At 37.3% G+C, this 17,824-nt stretch overlaps 1 long non-coding RNA gene across 2 annotated transcripts in view; it reads right to left on the bottom strand.

The window, feature by feature from the left end:
- Positions 1-16,603, bottom strand: part of LOC143273735 (uncharacterized) — a 40,887-nt gene extending 24,284 nt beyond the window's left edge. The window contains exons 1-4 of one of the 2 annotated variants that reach the window (XR_013051926.1): positions 16,392-16,603; positions 4,777-4,927; positions 3,073-3,188; positions 2,593-2,716 (exon numbers count right to left, since the gene is read on the bottom strand). This is a non-coding gene — a long non-coding RNA (uncharacterized LOC143273735). Of the gene's footprint in view, positions 1-2,592; positions 2,717-3,072; positions 3,189-4,776; positions 4,928-16,391 lie in introns of those variants that run through there. The other variant, XR_013051925.1, reaches the window with a different exon arrangement.
- Between the last annotated feature and the right edge of the window lie 1,221 nt (positions 16,604-17,824).

Here is a 17,824-nt window from a genome sequence, read left to right as displayed (position 1 = left end):
AGTGTGTAGTAATACTTTCGTGAGAATAAAACAAGTAAACATTTATCTCTGATTTCTTTATATACTAGAAAACATTTTTAAAATTCAGATATATGAACAAAAATGGAGTTTCTAGCAAAATAAATTTACCTGATTATTAAATATATCCTAACAAATATAACTCTCACTTGTGCCAGAAGTTCCATGATTTTGAGTAAAATCACTTCTGCACTTATTAAGATATAGTGGTAGATACTGAACTAGATGATAGTGATGATAGATACTCTGTTTATAAAAAGGTACATTAACAGTCACTTTTCTTGCAAAGAAAAGGTGTGTTGGATTTCCTTGTATGAATAATGGCTCATCAATGTATAGATATGTTCCAAAGGGAAATTTGATTTGTTCTAAAGAGGTTCTAAAATGCTTTACATTTTATGTATGCTTTTAAAGTTACTTTTGTTCAATTTTATGAAACCTAAATCAGTTGTAGTAATGCCAGATGTCACAACTAATCCTAAAAATGTCCAGTAGCAAGTGTGGTGCGTTTGTTTTTACTGCATCAGTCTTGAGTTCATTGGAAGAGAAAAGTTACACAGCAGTCACTAACTTAGTTGAGACTCATCAGTTACGAGTGCTTGCTGCTCTTTCATAGGACCCAAGTTCTGTTCCCAAAACCCAAGTTGGGTTGTTCACAACTATCTTCTTATCTCCTGATCTCCTAGTCTTCTCACTCTTCTCACTGAAGAGTGACTTGCTGGTCCATGTCAGAAGAGAGAACACAAACACTATAGGAATACAGGAATCACAGCTATAGCGAATAATCTCTGCCTTCATAAGACTGAGATGGAGCTCCCAAGAAGGAGGCACTGTTCTTAAAACTGTGTTTCTGAGAAAGGCATGGCCACTAAACAGCAGAGGTGGAATGGTGGTCCTGGCTCCACAGAACCGTGCCCCTTTCTAGGGATGATGCTAATGAAAAATGTCTCTTTAGAGGCAATTGCAACAAAACCACCAGGAGAGTCTGTTTTGACTTAAGTGCTGTGACCACCATGCATTGCAACTGAAGCTGCAAGTGTCAAAGGAGCTGATGGGTGAGTACACAGTGCACCAGGATGCAGAATGCTTCCCTCCTCAGCATCCCTCCATCATTTTCTATATGCAAGGTTTTAAAGCTTAGTGACAACAACAAACACAAGTATGCAATGGACTACGTTCACTTACAGCAATATAAAGGAATGGAATTGGAACTGAGGAGGCACTAGATAGATGAGCCTATGCTGCAATGGAACTTGTGTGCTGTCGTCATTTCACAGTATTCTTTTAACTGCAGGTTTGGAAGACCTGGTTTTCCTTCTTTGTGTTTTTTTTTTCATATTCTATTTGGAATTTTCAATGTCATATCACTTGGCTATACAAAGTGAACATACAGGAAAGAGTATGGAGAATTTCACAAGAAAGACTTCTATGGGCAAAGATAGGAAGTAGCTTATATCATTTCTAATTAAATTCCAGATAAAAACTCCTTATGCCACACCTAGCTGCAAAGCTGGCTAGGAAATGTAGCCAGACATCCAGAAGGAAAAAGAAAAGGTTATGGTGACCAGTTGGTCAGTATCTATTACAGTTTACTTCTCCTGATCCATTGCTTTATTAATAATGAAAGCCATACCATCTTACCCCTCACTTAAATAGTTAGTAATGTATATGTATGATATGTGCAGATGTCAGCTGAGATATGATCATGCTGGTAATGTGTATAAATGTGCACTGAGCTAAGTCTTCTGACCACAGAGTTTCTGATAAAAGTAGCCTCAAACCCCAATTTCATGCTTTAGAGAAGGCCTTGAGCCTCCCAAGGTTCTTATAGAATTTCTTTAGTATGCAACTCCTGACTTTACATGTGCTATTGCCGTCTTCATTGTTTTGGTCCAGATGTGAAATCCAGATATTCCACTGATTATCCCTGGACTTTTCTGAAACACTTCACTTGCTCCTATAGATAGATGACTTTTCTAAAAAGCTGAGAATAATTGAGAAAGTTTGAATTACAGTAATAGGATTAATACCATGATACACACTTGGCAGATTCCTTCCTACTCTTGGTAAGTGTGTGAAACCCATCACCTCATTTAGCTTCCTTCCTCTTATCACCCACTGCTGCTTTTTCTTTTCATTATCCCTTAAGGGGCTCACAAATATATCTTAGTTTATTATGTAGAATACCTTAAATACTTTTATTTTGTTGTTCTTTGGGTTCATGCTAACACCAGTGTTTGAGGTGTCAGCAAATCTTCCACCTCTAAGGAGTTTATGTGTATCATTAGAGAAATCCACATGCTTACTCCGAATACGAACTTCTTACATTATTTCATAAAAGTCAAAATGACTTGACTATATCTTATAGAACCATGAGTTCTACAAGGCCCATATTCCCAATGTATGTTCTGTAGTATACCACTCTATGGAAAAATGGAGAAAAATAAAGGAAACTGGAATATATAAATCAGCATATTTGAGAATGTCTGCATGCTGTATCCCTTGCCATGAAAATTCAGAGTGCACATTAAATACAAGCGTTGTGCTAAGATGCCAGCTTGGTGACAGTACTCACCTTAATGACAAATCTGTCTTGTTTTCAACAATATTCCTTCTTGTATACAAAATGCAAAGTGGACTAAACAATGCATTAGGTCCCATCTAGCTTGAGTGTTCTAACTCTGTGACACTTAGACACCTATGTTAACAAATGTGAGAAAAAAATATCACTCAACTACATGGCCAAAGAAGGACTCTTCTCTGAACACCTCTCAAAGTGTTTTTTCTGAGGTGGGCCATAACCCTTCAGAATCCAAGCAATGATAGACATAAAAGAAGAAAAAAGAAAATGAAAGCAGTATTCCTAGTTGGTACTGAAAGCTCCTTGCATCTCAGCTTCATTCTTCTAAGGTTCCAGAGTCAGCCTCCACTTCCTACTGACACATCATCATACTTTCTTCACTTTTCATTCGTTCTAAGATTCTTGTGTTTTTCTGAGAAAATGCACTTCTACCCCCTACCCAAGAAATTTCTGTCAAATACCCATAACCTCACCGTAGTTCTTTTGTTGACTCTTGATCCTTTTGGTCAATAGTATAGTTGGTTATAATCCAACTTGACACCAAGCTTGAATTTTAGACAGTAAATGAGTTTTGATGATCTTGATAGCCCTGAAAATGAAATAGTTTGGCTTTTGTTCTAGTAAAATACATTGGCTAGTGGATTTTAAAACAAAAATACTTTCAATGATAGCATTTATTGAGTGTCTCAATACACTTTTGAATATTGTCATCAAGGTACAGGCTTTTATCTATTTGAAAGTTGTAGCTGGAGTTTTCTTCAGCCCCACCCAGGCCCGTAGCTGCTCAGACCCAAGTAAACACACAGAAACTTATATTCCTTATAAGTATGGCCATGGTAGGCTCCTTGATATCCAGTTCTTATATCTTAAATTAACCCATTTCTATCAATCTATAAGTTGCCATGTGGCTTGTGGCTTACTGGTACTTTCACATCATGCTTCCTCTGTTTCTGGCTGGCGACTCCTGACTCAATTTTCCTCTTCCCAGAATTCTCCTCTCCTTATCCTGCCTATACTATATTTCTTGCCTGGCTACTGGCCAATCAGTGTTTTATTTATCAATCAATCAGAACAACACATTCCAGCATACAGAAAGACATCCCCAGAAGAAAGTGTCTTGTAACATACAGAAAATAGCACAAATATGATAAATAATTTAAATTCCTTGTAATGCTCTCTTTGAAAAGATATTCTTGCTTTATTTTATGTTTGGGATATTAAAATGAATGTATGTTAAAGTGTAATTTCTCTTTCTCTCGGATAACTAAGGCTGATATAATTTTCTTTAGGAAATATAAGCAATAGCATACCAATTAGCCCATTATATGAATGTAAGCATGAGATTCTAATGAACACAAGTCAGAAAATGAGTACCATTTTATTTTGAAGATACTGGATCTCTTTAGAGATATAATAAAAGAAGACTTTCTTAAAGGGGAAGTGTACTATATCAGAATAGAATTTAAATCTATATAGAAAAAAAAAGGATAGCTAAGAAGTAGAGAATAGTAGAAATGCCATTAATGCATCAGTTAAAAATCAATTTAGCTATGAAGAAAAAGAAGGAGAGAAAGTGAAATAAAGCAACAAATAATCTGAGAAAGGAACTTTATTTTCCAGTTAAGGAGCCAAAGACTGTTTACAGCTGTTTGGCACACAAAAAGACACATAATCTTCACCAGTTTCTACCACCAAGTACTAAGTTTGCCTGACTCTGCTTAGCTTCTGAGATCAATTAAGTTCAAAGTCTTATGGGCCTAGACCTTTATCCTTTTTTGTTAAGTATCTTAGAAAAATTGGCGCTCTGCTTCCAACATGAATCTTTATTTCAGACAGACAGCAGAGGGGGACTTTCTGCAAGTTCAATCCACTCCTTTCGTGAGGCTTTCCTAAATGCCTCCTTTATTGATTCCTGCCTATAACCTGTTGGTCAGATGGCATCATATGGGTACTATAGCTGCAACAGAGGATAGTAAGTGTGGGTTGTTAGCTCAGACATTCTTCCCTCCAACAAAATACAACAATATCTGTTACAAGTCCTTAGATAAAATGTGGAACTCCTTCAATGAGTTTCTAGGTTAAGAATAATGTGTTGAAGGACAACTCATAGTCATAGCAGTGGTTTCTAGGCTGAAAATTAATGTTCAAACTTCTAAGATGTCACTGTGAATACTAACCTAGAGAACTGCTTTTTGAAGTGTGGGTCTGACTTCTGTTCGATACATGGGGTGTGTTATGCTTCAGAAACATACAGATGATCCAACTCATCAACTGATGACTCAGGCTCTCCAGGGATGTTGCTCATAGGCTTTATCTCCTCTGATGGTTCTGCATGTGTACAAAGTTTGAGAATTGTCAGCCTAGACTCAAATACCCACACAAGCCAGAAAAAGAAATGAAAAGAAAAGAAAAGAAAAGAAAGAAAAGAAAAGAAAAGAAAAGAAAAGAAAAGAAAAGAAAAGAAAAGAAAAGAAAAGAAAAGAAAGAGATGGGCTAAAACATAGAAGACAATAGAAATGAGGTGCTGAGAACATATGACCCAAATGAACAAACACATCACTGCCCAGTGACAGCCTATAGTCACCACATGGAATTGCTGAGTCCATATTTCTAGTTTTTAAAATTGTTTTTCAAGAGAACACTCAATAGCCAGATTTGGGGATAAATATCACTGGATTTTAAATGCTGGAAGCAGCTTAAAATATATATTTTTTTAAATTTACCCTCAAATGATGCTAGGTTATCAGGCATTTTATCTTTGAAAAACTTTACGTGTGTGTGTGTGTGTGTGTGTGTGTGTGTGTGTGTGTGTGTGTGTGTTCTACCTCTCCCTCCCTCTCTTCAGTGGAGGTGGAGTTGCAAGGGATTGTGAGCCAACCTTCCAGAGTGCAGTAAGCACTCTTAAAACTGAGCTATCTCTCCAGCTACAACATCTTAACTTTTAAGAACAGCTTAGCTTTTAATAAATAAACTTTATTTAAAAAAATAAACTTACATCTTTTTAAAAAACTAAACAAAACATATCAGAGACATGACTGGAACACATGAAAGTTTTCAAAACTCTAATCTATAGTTTACCTTTCATTTGCTAACAGTTTCTTTTAAAAGAGCATTTTAAATTTTTATATTAATTTAATATGTCCATTTTTCTAGAACCTTTTTTTTTCCGTATGTCTATACTCTATCAAAATGATGTTTGTGGATGGAATGAGTTGGTAATCACTGTAGATGTAACCAACTGTCTTATTAAAATAAAAAACACAGAACCAATGTAAAAGAGAAAGCCAAGAGGTCAGAGCTCAGAGCTAAAATCTTACCTCCTGCGGTGCTCCTACCTCCCCAAAAGAGAGCTACTTCCTGTTTGTCTGTGTTTAAATAGTCTTTCTGTTCTGCCTTCTCATTGGTTGTAAACCCAAACACATGACTGCCTCGTCACTGCCTGTAAGTACAGCGCTCCAGGTCTTAAAGGCGTATGTCTCCACTGCTGGCTGTATTCCTGAACACACAGAAATCTACCTAGCTCTTCTACCAAGTGCTGGGATTAAAGGCGTGCACCACAGCCACTGCCACCACCACCAAGCTCTTGCTATGGCTCTAATAGCTCTGAACCCCGGGCAACTTTATTTATTAACATACAGCGAAAATCACATTTCAGTACAAATAAAATACCACCATATTTCCCCTTTTCTATTTTAATAAAAAGGCAAAAGGTTATAACTAACAAAAGAAAAACTATATACAAAAGTACAATAACTATATACAATATATACAAGTAACAAATACCTAAACGATGTCTAGTCCATTTGTATTTGACAAATCAGAGAAAATAATTCCCTTATCTATCCTATTTTGGTAAGTCCAAAATGTATCTAATTCACTTTTATCTTCAGGTATATTACTCAGCTGGTGCATTATCTTTATTTTATTTTTGGGCTGGAGGTTTAGTTCAATTGGTGGAGTGAATTTCTGGCATATAGAGACATTGGGTTAAATCTTTTGCACTGATTAACATAGATGGTGGCATCTATGTATAACCTCAGCATGACTCTGGAAGCAGAGGAAGGAGGAGAGAGTATCTTTGTCTACATAATAATTTCAAGGTCAACCTAAGTTACAGGAGACTCTTTGTAAAAGAAAGAAACAACATAAGGCACTCTGCAAGCTTTCAAAGGAGGGAAGCAACCAACAGCCCTACCCAGCTATGATGTTTATAAACCACAGCAACAACCAGCATGATAAGATAACCCTAAGGGTGAAGCAATGGTACAAATACTGTGGCAGTAGCCAACATCTCTCTAATTAGACTTAAGACCCATTCAACAAGTGAGAAATCATGCCTGGTACTGGAAACCTAACTAACTAGTGAAGTCATGATTATTGGAGCAGAGTCTACAACCACTAATTTATTAAGGCAGCATAATCCCTAATGTTTGTACTTGTACCCATAGTTCAGTATTGCCTTCACCCCTTATCAAGAAAACTTCTTTTTGTAACTGATAGATACCACAATAGAAAACCACAACCAATCAAAACTCAGAGTTGTGGAGCCCAGACCCAATGGATCCATCTAAGGCTCAGGGAACATTGCAGAAAACTGGCCAGAGAGATTTTAAGATCAAGATTTTGCTGTGAGGTTGAGTCTCCTAATAAAATCAGAAACTATACCCTAAAGTTTCACCAATATGAGCACTCATACATGAGCTGAATAAGGATGACACTAGTGGATATGACAAACTAGATGAGGATAAGTTGTGAACAGTAAAAGTGGTCTTCCCCATGGAAGAGTACACTAATGGATTGTTCAATGTCAAATGGTCAGCCCTGGAAACATACATACAAGAAACATTATATGGATCTCAACAGGTTATATTTGGGAATGTCTATGTATATACATATGTGCATGCAATAACAATTAGTGAAAAAAGAGCCATAGATTGAAAGATTGAAAGGAGAGTTGGGAGGGGTATATGAGAGGATTAGAAAGGAGGAAAGGAAAGAGAGCAATACTGTAATTATAATCTAAAAAAAAATTAAATGTAAAAAAATGCAAAAACAAGACTTTACTTTCCCATTGAAATTCCTTATTCTTTCATTGAAAAATTCTACTGGCCATATAAGGTGGGTATTTCCAAATCCTAATCTATTTCACTGACCTATATTTTGTCTTTATGTTAATATCACACTGCCTTTGGGAAATACTTTTCCACTGAGCTACATCCCAGTTCCTCATCCCTCAATATTGTTCTGAGTTTTTTACTTTGAAATGAAATTTAGAATCAACTTGTCAATATTTGTAAAATAAACCTCAATGAGACTTTTGCTATTAGAAAAGGGATTTCCTTGAATCCATATACTAATACGGAAGAATTTGCATCTTATAAAAATCAGGTAGTCACATCCAGAAAAATGTCATGACCTTTTATTTACTAAGATTTCCTGAGACTGGTGAGATGATTCAGTTGGTAAAGGTACTTGCCACAAAATCCTGGAAAACTCACAAAGGTGGATCAAGAGAACCAATTCCACAAGACTGTCCCCTGATCTGCACATGTACACTATAGCATATTTACACCCACACTCACACATATATCAAAAAAACCCATATGATGATAATTTTTAAAGATTTACTGATATGTCTCTGAGGAATGGATTTTAGTCTACTGTATAAAGTTGCATATACTTTTATTAAGGTTATTCATATATATATAATATTTTATATATTATAAAACACGTTTTTTTTTAATTTATGCCTGTGTGTGCATGCACATGTGTGTGTACCACATCACACACGTAGAGGAGAAAGCAAACTGTGGAGGTGAGAAGACATTTTGTGAGAGTGTATTCGCTCTACTATCTGGGTTCAGGTAACTGAACTTGGGTTCTCAGGCATGGTAACAAGAACCTTCACCTGTTAAGCCATTCTGGCAGCCTTAAACACTTTATTTTTAAGTTTTTTTTAAGTGTCTTTTGCTAGTATATGGAAACACTAGAATTTATACTTTCCAAGTCAATAAAAATATTTTTCATATTTACCACATAATAAAATAATTTTTAGATAAATAAGCATAATAATGACAGTACTGTTTGCTTTCACGTAAAATCAATTCTTTTAAGAGTTTATTCCCATTTACATCTTCATAAGATGGTTGGTTTTCATTTGTCATAAAACTATTTATGGTAATGTAGCAGATAACACTAGAACCTCTTGAGACTGTAAACTCTCAAAGAATTTAACAAAACTCAATTTCTTGGCTTCCTACCTAGGTACAATAACCAAATTTTGATCAAGCAGTTAATTATGCTAAGATCAAATGATACTTTTCTGGCAAACATTTGTAAAGTACCTAAAATGATTGCTAAACCCAGCATCTCTGCAGTCAATTCCCACACCAGCACCTTTCTTATCCCACAATGTGATCCTTTACCTTTCAATTTGCTGGAATCCTACTCTATTCCCTTTCACCAGTTTCCTTACCTTTCTTGTGCTTTTCTCCTCGATTATATTCCTACTTCTCTTTCAAAGATTTTGCTGAGCTTGGCCAGTTCTTTCTCTATATTCCAACTCTCCCTTTCCCTGACAACACCCTGCGAAAGCCTTTCCCACACGCTATTTCACAGATGTGCTGCAATAGCGGATGATGAAACCTAGATGTTCTAGGACCTGGATAATTGCTTAAATGGATGAATGAGGAATTTATGAGTGAAATAAATTGTCTCCAATTCTGACAACTTACTCCAAATTCCCTAGTAGTTCTCCATCTTCAAGTTTCTTGTAGCTTTGGCATCCATGACACTGTCGGCTTCTCCTCCTTGATATACTAAATTTTCTTTAATCTCTTCTCTTTCGTCACATTAATGCATTTCTATCAAGCTGCCTTCTTCCTAGAGTTTTCTGTATTGCTTATAGTGACCTCTTAATGCTTTCCATTTTTCTCCTCAACTCATCCAATTTTTGGGTTCAGATTCTTCTGGGAACAAGACCTACTGCAACCATATAAACACACAGAAGACAGAACTTCTGACTCAACACAGAACAAAATAGAAGCTGCTTTTGTGAAAATTTCAAATAGCCACTCTTTTCTAGAGCTTATAGGGGTGTACAAACTATGTCTACAAGTTCAGGAAATGGCTACAAATTTTATTTCTAGCCAGGACACCAAATTCCCACTATCTCGAGGGGTTTCTTGTAAGTACTCTAAGGAAGTGATTTTCAACCTGTGGGTCATGACCTCTTTGGGGAGGTCATATATCAGATATCCTGCATATCAGATATTTATATTACAACTCATGACAGTAGCAAAATTATAGTTATAAAGTGGCAATGAAATAATTTTATGGTTGGGGTCACCATAACATGAGGAACTGTGTATTAAAGAGTCACATCACTAGAAGGTTGAAAACCACCGAGTTTAAGGTTGAGACCTTAGATTCTAAGGTCATGTAAAATTGATGAGTAAAAAATAAAATGGAAGTTAATTCTCCTTAATCCAAATTCCAACATATTTTATATGTCAATAGCTCCTCAGTTTATTAAACACAGACCTTTCTTGTGCATACTTGAATGTCTTTCTTATTTTTATTTATTTTTGAAACAGGATCTTACATAGCCCAAGCCAGTCTCAGATGGAATTGCTGACCTTCCTGCCTTTATTTCTCAAGTTTTGTGATTACAGGCATGCCCCACATGCCTGTATCATATCTAATTTCTTCTACATATCTTCCACCATACAGAGGAAAGACCTTATATTTCTGATAACTTCATTATTTCAGTAGGCTCTTAGTGGTTTCTAGTTGGGGATATTTATCTTATTAGTCTTCCAACTTGATGACACTCTGAATTTCTAAATGGGATTCATTAAAAGCTTGCAAGGCTTTGTATGATCTAGCTCCCACATCTCCTCTCTAACCTTCAAATGAAAATTAGTCTCCCTGACATCTCATAAACCCTGTGCTTTCCACTTGACAGTCTGTCACCACTATAATTAAGCAATTATTTATTTGCAAAATGATCTGTTTTATATTTGCATCTGCCAGAATTACATTCACCTATGGAAGAGAGGACTGTGTCATTTTATTTGACCTTTATATATATAGAACATATTACATTATTTGGTATACAGGAAGCAACAGATATATGTCAAGAAATAAATGCAAACACCACCAGTGCCATTTTAGAAACTAAATGGATCTGGTTAAATATAGCTGGTATTGAAAAGGCCATGAATAATGGACTTCAAATTCTTCCAAGTAAACAGAAGATGAAATAAACATTAATTATTCTCATAATTTTATAGAGGTCTGTGTCCTCCACGAACATCATCTATCATTTTACCACTGGTACAAATCTGTTTGTCATTATCTCCAAAGGATAATATTCCATGTTACTTATCAATTTGTAGCAAAATCTTAACTAGCCAATTTCATTCTGCTAAAGGGACCTAGCATTGACTCAAACAGCTAGGGGAAGAAAGAATTTTTAAAGACAAAATATGAGTTTTATCCCTCTCTGTATTTTAAAAAGTGACATGATAGAAATGGTAAAATAAATACATCTGATCAAAATATAGTGGAATTTATGAAGACCAATGGAAAAAAATCTTTTTTTTTTTTTTTTTTTGGTTTTTCAAGACAGGGTTTCTCTGTGTAGTTTTGCACCTTTCCTGGATCTTGCTCTGTAGACCAGGCTGGCCTCAAACTCAAAAAGTGCCTGCCTCTGGCTCCCAAGTGCTGGGATTAAAGGCATGTGCCACCACCACCCGGTGGAAAAAAAATCTTTATGTTGATTTATTTTTATTTTGCCATGTATATGAAACAGTCATGACAGAGTTAAGGGTATTGTAGCTATCCCAAGTTAAGCAGAACTCTGCCATGCCATTTCCATTCCATCCTTTAGTCAATATTTATATACTTCTTCACTACTTCCTGGGGAACCATTAATCATAAGACAGCTGTGCCTCAATTTCTTCACCTGTGAAAGTGGGACAATACTATTCTCTTACCCATTGTGTATGAAGTAAGATATTTATCTTGCTGGTAATCACATATAATCAGTATTAACAAGAGCTATCAATAGGTATCTATCAACAATACCTATCAACAATAAGCATCAATAATAATAATACCACTGTTTTGTTAATGTATAATATGTACAAGTGGAGACAATAAAACAAGTGCAGAAGAGAGTGTAAAGGAGAGTGAATTCAAAAATGCCATATGTTGCAAAAAGTTTAAGAAGGCTTAAGAGGGAAACAGCAATTGAACAAGTGAACTTGCCTGGCGGGATGTTAGTGAATTCAGAGAAAGTTGTGAGAGTAATTGAAGCCAGACAAAATTCCAGTGTTGGTAACCAGTTATATCAGAAATTTTCCCTTGGTTTAAACATAAAAACAGGTATCTACTAGAAGTAAAGCAAAGGATAACCAGACAACAACCCACAACTCCAGAGAAGCTAGCTAACAAGGAAGACCCAAACAGGGGTGAATGGATCGCCCTGGGAAGGGGAAATAGATGAGATCTCCATAAGTGAACTGGGGGTGAGGGGTGAGCAATGGAGGGTAGGGGATGGGGTATGAGGACATAAGGGAATGGGATGGTTGAACTGGAACAGGGATGGAGTGGGAAAGCAATGAGAGAGATACCATGATGGAGGGAGATATCAAGGGAATAAAGAGAAACCCAGTGCTAGGGAAGTTGCCAGGAATCTCCAAGAATGACCCCAGCTTGGATTACTAGAAATAGCGGAGAGGGTACCTGAACTGAACTGGCTTGCCTTGGTGATCAGACCGGTGAATACCCTAACTGTCATCACAGAGCTTTTCTGCAATGACTGATGGAGGCAGATGCAGAGATCCACAGCCAAACACCAAGCAGAGCTCCATGAGTTTAGCTGGAGAGAAAGAGGAGGGATTCTATGAGCAAGTGCATCAGGATCATGATGGAGAAACCTGCAGAGATGACCAAAGCAAACTAGTGGGAACTATGAAAGTTGGATCAATGGTTGTGGAGCCCTCATGGGACTAGACTAGGCCCTCTACATGGTGATACAATTGTGTTGCTTGATCTGCTTGGGGGCCCCCTGGCAGTAGAATCAGAATCTATCCCTGGTGTATGAGGGCGCTTTTTGGAGCCCACTAACTATGATGGGACAGACACATAGTGCATCCTTGAGGCAGGGGGAAGGGCTTGGACTTGCCTCTACTAGATGTGCCTCCCAATGGGAGACCTTACCTTCTTGTGGGGGGTAGTGAGGAGTGGGTTGGGGGAGGAGGCTGGGGAGTGGGAGAAGGGGAGAGTGGGATCTTTGATTGGTATGTAAAATGAATGAAAATTTTTCTTAATAAAAAAAAACAGGTATCTATAGGTAATCTCATCAGAACAATCTGCAGAAGCACCATGCACCCCATTTATTACAGTCACTGCCCCTTGTGAAGAAGGTCTTTGCACAATGATTTACCCAATTACCTGGACTTCTGCTACAGCCCACTTTTTTTTTTGGTTTGCTTTCTATTGCTGTGATAAATATCAAAACCAAGACCAAAAGCAGTTTAAGAAGGAAAGTGTTTCTTTCATCTTCCAACTCCCAGGTCACAATCTATCACTGAGAAAAATCAAGACAAGAACTCAGGGATGGAACATGGAATAAGAAACTGAAACAGAGACCACAGATGAATGTTGTTTGCTGGCTTGCTTCCCATAGCTTGTTCATCCTGCTTTCTTATGCCACCTGGGACCATTTACTCTGGGAGCACACTCTCTTACATCAATCATTAATCAATAAAATGTCCCAGAGACTTGCCTATGGGCAGTCTGATTGAGGCAATCTCTCAAGTAAGATTCTGTGTTCACAGATAATTCTTGCTTATGTCAAATTGAAAAACAAACAAACAAATCCAAAAGACAAATCAACAACAACAAAAACACTAACAAGCTTGCCCACTAACTTGTTGGTTATATAGTGTGCTACTTTAAGCTCTCCACATTTGTAACCTGAATGTAACTTGCCACTTGAATGACACATATGGCAAGCTGATATTTGCCATCAGGACAACATGTGTTTCTTCTCACACTTATTTGGAATAGAACACAATTCATCAGCTTCCAAAATAATACAATATGCAGGCAAATTCTATACAGAACACTCTTTATCACAAAAGTTTCCACTCTTGCTTGTTTACCCTTTTCCTCAACATCATGGACACATGTAGAGTATTATGGACTATTTCCTCTGTTCATAGAATTTTCAAAGTACGCCTTATCCCAGCCACAACCAAGCACAAATCAGGGTGTGCAATAGGGAATGATCTCCACCTCACCTACAGATGTGGTGTCTCAACTATTCTAGCATAAATGGGGAAACTAATCATTGTGGGCCTGTGAAGATGATCTGACATGTGTGGCTAAGGTTTTCCTCGATAACCATCCATATAGTCCCATTCCACAGCAGAGGATGCTCTAAAATAAGGAACACAAGTAAAACCCATCATTAAAGAAGCAAGGAGTTCTTGACAGCTCGAAGACTCCTCCAGGGACTAGGTTGATTTGGAATAATAAAGGTCAGCAGTTCCTTAGGACATAGTAAGACGTAATTTTTCTAAAGTAAACCCCAGAAGAAAATTTGGTAGAAAAATAGAAGTCTCTTCATTTAGAGTCCTTGAGACAACACATCCTATCCCAAAACATGATGGCAGTGAGTTGTGACAGTCCAGGTGTACTATTTCCAGTGTTTGGCTAAATTCTCTTCAGCTCTTGTATTCTCTAACTTTCTAACCCTTTTGAATTCTAACTTTGGCTTCCAATAGTCACCTGGGAAGGCCTTGTCACAGGGATCCACTTCAGAAACTGGCTAGGAACCCTGCGTCTTTCTGTTGTGACTTATTTTGGCAATTTTCAAATACTACTTATGGAAGAGATATTTCTGCTTTCTCTCCAAGTTCAGAAGCTCTAGGCCTCAACGGCCCTCCAAAGCCATTCAAAGGGATTCCGTGAGTCTTCTACATATTGAAGTAGAGGTTTACATGTTACAAGCTCAATAGCCTTATCACTCACATAAAATTTAATAAATATGGCAGCAACATAAGAAACAAACCAAACCTATAAGTGGGGTAATGCATATACTTTCTTACTTTTTAAAGAGACTTGGAGCAATTACCACATCATTACTTCTCAACCAATTGTCTTCAAGTTTAACAGATTTAAATTCTTCTTATATAAATTTAATCTAAAATAAATTATTTCTCTCCTAGGTATTTCTTTATAGACTTATTTTTTGTTTTTAATGTATTATTTCCCAATTTCATATATATCTATATATATCATACTTTTATCATATTCTATCCATTATTCTCCCATATCTCCCTCCCCCACTGAACCCCTTCTTGTCCTAACTAGTTTTCCTCCCACTTCCATTTGTGCAGATGAGAGAGAGAAAGAATATGTGTCATACTGCATATAATTAGAGTTGCTTGCATGAGCATGAGTGGTGGGTCATTTCCTTGGAAAGGGGCAACTTAAAACAATAGCTAAACAACTGAGAAATATAATTCTTCCTTTTCCTTCAAGTAATAATTGTGTAATAGATCCTTGGCGAAGGGTGGCCTTCTGAATCTCTCCCCATTTTTGATGTAATGCTGATGGATCCAGTTCTGCAAAGACCTTGTAGAGGTAGCCGCTGCTGTTGTAAGTTCATGGGTGCAAGAGCTATGTCATGCCCAGAAGGCAGCATATCACAGAGCTCCTTCCCATTCCCATTCTCCGCCTTATAAATTCCTTCTACTCTTTCTTCTGCCACTCTCTCTGAGTCTTGGAAAGGATAATATAGATGTCCCATTTATAGTTGAGCATTCAATAGTCATTCATTCTTAGGACTTTTACCAGTTATAAGTTTTGAAGCAACTGTTGTTCATTGCAAAAATTATAATAATGGTAATAATAATAATAAAAATAAATTTTAAAAAGCTTTGCTGACCAAGGCTGAGAGCAGCACTAATCTACGGGTATAAACATAAACAGTTAGAAGGCAGTTAGATACCATCTCCATTTAGCAAAACAATGTTATTAGGTTCCTCCCTAGGACCTGTAACATCCCTTGTCCGTGGGCTCTTAATCTTATTTACAATGCAAGGCATACATTCTTCCTATGGCCTCAAATCGAATCAGAGGCTAGTTGGTTACTCCCATAAACATTGGGCCACTATTGTATCTGTGAACATATCTTGCCTGACAGATCACTATTGTAACTTGCAGGGTCCATACCCACAAGTCTACATAGTAACTTAGGCAATATGAAAGCTAGCTGGGAGATCGCTTCCAGCTTAGTCAAGCTTGATTTCCCTGTGTTTTGCTATCCAAATGTGTGGTGTCTTAAGCAGCAGAGTCATATCATCTAGGTCTGATGAGAAACCAAGAGCAATTACAACATTATATATTTTTATTTCCACTGTAATGACATATGATGGGGAGTTACATAATATTAGAAGACTTGAGGGTTACAGACTGTCTTTCTGCTATCTCATTTCTTGCCCTAAATAATCAATTGCTTTCAATTATCATTATTCTTAACACTAAATAGGAAGTATGTTCTTTGTTTTTCAGTTTTAGATATTTTTTATGATTTTCAATTAATAATTACTTAGTGTCCAATGTCTGATCATTAAAATAATAACTTCTTTATAAGGAATTCCTTACAGTCATTTTCAGTATAAAGCTTGGTAATATATTTTAATCGTTCCTCTCTTGTTGAATATCTAACTCATTTTCTCAGAAGATAAGTGGACGAATATAAATTAAAACTTACATAATTCTGTTTCAGAAATCCAGGCAGTAAGATAACATTAACATCCTTCCAGAATGACGTTTAACCTAGGAGTGACAATTCCTCTGGGCCTTTGGCAGGTGGGTGGTGGCTTCAGAAGCAATTTTTCTTTCAGGGAGCTAGAAGACTTAACAAAGCATCTTTTAGAAACAGCATCTATCATGCCATATTGTTGGAAAATATGACTTTTGGTGTCTATCTGGAAAACAAAAGAGAAATAATGAAAAAGATTATCCATTGATGATTCATATGATTCTAGTCAAAAATGTTCATGAAATTTAAAGTCAACAGTATAAGCAGAGAGGAAAGGGACAAAGGGTAAGGGTACTTTCATCTAAAGTACCTTCCCCTGATTTATGGTGTAAATGAGAACTCCAATAGGTTCATATACTTGAATATTTGGGTTCCAGTTGGTGAACTGTTTAGAAAGAATTAGAAGGTCTCTCTCTCTCTCTCTCTCTCTCTCTCTCTCTCTCTCTCTCTCTCTCTCTCTCTCTCTCTCTCTCTCTCTCTCCCTGCTGCCTATAAATCAGGATGTGAGCTTGCAGCTCCTGTTCCAGCACCATCCCTCTCCCAGTCTGCTGCCATGCTTCCTGCCATGATGATTGTAAACTGTAAGCAAGCCCTCAATTAAATGCTTTCGTTTATAAGCTGCCTTGGCCATTGTATCTCTTCACAGCAATAGAACAACGACTAAAACAGCACTGCAGAGAGAATGAATGCCTCCAGTTGCTGCCTGTCTTGATATTAGGAATCTGAGGGTGTTAAAGAGAAGAGGGGAGTGATGAAGAGGAAGCATCAACCTCACCACTGTAGTGGGTACCATTCCAGCTTTGATCTGGAAGTTCCAACCCCCATTGAGGCTTCTCTAACTGTCACACCTACAAGGCGGGGCCGAGGGAGGACCTGAGAGCCTGGATGGGCTGGCTCTCTTGTTTCCTGGACCCTGGATGCTGGAGGTAGACCAAGCAGAGTTCTCCAGAGAACACCGCCACCGGACTGCGCCACACCTTTTCCAGACCCTGTAAACTATCCCTTCATCTGTAAGTTACCCCACAAAATAAACCTCCCTTTTAACTACGTGGAGTGGCCTGAATAATTTCACCAATACACCACACATCCTAGAGAAGGGCTAGAAGAGCCAAACAAGATGCTGCGGCTGAAGGGACAAAATATGGCAGCTTTTGAGTTCAGTCATTTCTACACTTTCTCCTTTAATTAAAACAATCTGTATTCATTAATTTTTTCAAGATTATTCTATTTATGTGTAGGTATGCTTGTGTGAGTGTATGTCACAAATATATGTATGTGAGTATACATACATGAGTGTTTCTTCAGAGGTGAAGAAAGGGTTCTGAGCCCTTGAGGCTGGAGATTCAGGCAGCTGTAGGCATCTGACTGATGCTCAGAACTAA

Source organism: Peromyscus maniculatus, chromosome 6, assembly GCF_049852395.1.
Source record: "Peromyscus maniculatus bairdii isolate BWxNUB_F1_BW_parent chromosome 6, HU_Pman_BW_mat_3.1, whole genome shotgun sequence".
Lineage (NCBI taxonomy): Eukaryota > Metazoa > Chordata > Mammalia > Rodentia > Cricetidae > Peromyscus > Peromyscus maniculatus.
The sequence above is the reverse complement of the archived record's forward strand: the minus strand, read 5'-3'. Positions and strand labels throughout refer to the sequence as shown.